Raw genomic sequence first — 1,659 nt, forward strand, 5'->3', positions numbered from 1 at the left:
TTTGAAAACTCAGAAACAATCTCGCTTGAAGATATTGAAGTTCGTGGAACTGGGACACGATCTCAAGGTATTGAGGTGAGAGATTTTTTTTCAAATTATTGGTCCAGGAGCCGTTCCTTTTCAGAACTCAAAATAAACTGAAATAATTCTTCATTTATAAATTATATATGTATATAAGTTTTATATTTTGTGTTATTCATTAGTGTTATATTTAAGTTATTTTTTGTATATTGAAATATAATATAGTTACTTGTAGTATGTCAATTATTAAAAACAACTAATTATAACTTATTAATTACTCGATTTTACTGTTATGTGTTTTTTTTGTGTCTGTGTATACGATAAGTATTCTAAATAATGCTTCGATTTTTTTTCTACTTCAGTATATTTTCCGATGAGGAAATTAATCTAGTTGTTGCATTCAGGTGGTCAACATTTTAAATGCACAGTAGTTTCCGACCTACTACCGAGCATCAAAGAATTTATTTAACCGTCTTCGCTCAGAATTGTTTTCCGTATATAGGAACTGTATAATATTATGTGTATTGTGTATATAAGAGTATATTACTGTATATTATATCATTGAATTCAAATTTAATATAATATATTTATAGTCACTCAGTTGTTACCTACAGTTGTTACCTACAGCGTCACCCACATCTCGTTTTTTTTTTATTATTACTAACATATAGCCATATTATTACTAATATATAGCCATATCGTATTATAGGTAAGTACTAAGTAGGTATAAATGTACTCGCGAGTGTCTACTGTTAATACTCTACTAGTCTACTAATCTAGGTCTCTAGATAAAGGTATCCAATACTTTATAGTAATAGTTTTATATAAAGGTATATCAGGCACGCTACTACTAGTATAAAGTTGGAGTAAATACATATAATATATTGTCTATTAATTATTGCCTAAATAAATGTATCTAAAATACTTACGTTTTTATCTTGTTCTTGTGGCTGTTTTTTTGTTAAAGAAATTTGTAATTTTTATTAAATTTCGTTTATTATTCATATTTCTTGTAATGTTCGGCATCGAAAGTCGTAATTCGTAATAATAAAATAATTCCACAATATTACATATCGATATCACGTTAAACGTTTATTTAAAGTGATAATGTTATGTCAATGTGTGTAAAATTAGAACCCGAATATACAATAATAATCATACAATCATAATATTATGTATAAAATACAACAATATATTATAATGAGTTGTTCTAACATACCCAAAATAAATAATAGAGTACCACAGAATAGATGTCACTGATGTCAAATAACGAAATTCATAATAATATTATTAGTGACCAAAATAAATGTATTAATAGACACGTGGTTAGACATGACTGTACACAGTACTAAAATGCGGAATAGCCAGAATAGGTATTATAATTACTATATTGAGAATAATCAAGGGCATAAATTAAAAATTAACAGAGAAGGAATTTTTATATATTTTATTATTTATTTGAAAAATCCAAATTATTAAAATTCTCAGGTGGTGCATTTGCACCATCTGCCCCCCACTCCGGGCGTGCCTGAGGTACATATATTACTCATTACAGATACTAAATTATAACAAAATCTTACCTCGGTTATCTTTATCTGTAGTTGATAATTCGTCCCAATCTTCATATACAGCTTGTCC

This window comes from Acyrthosiphon pisum, chromosome A2 (genome assembly GCF_005508785.2).
Source record: "Acyrthosiphon pisum isolate AL4f chromosome A2, pea_aphid_22Mar2018_4r6ur, whole genome shotgun sequence".
NCBI lineage: Eukaryota > Metazoa > Arthropoda > Insecta > Hemiptera > Aphididae > Acyrthosiphon > Acyrthosiphon pisum.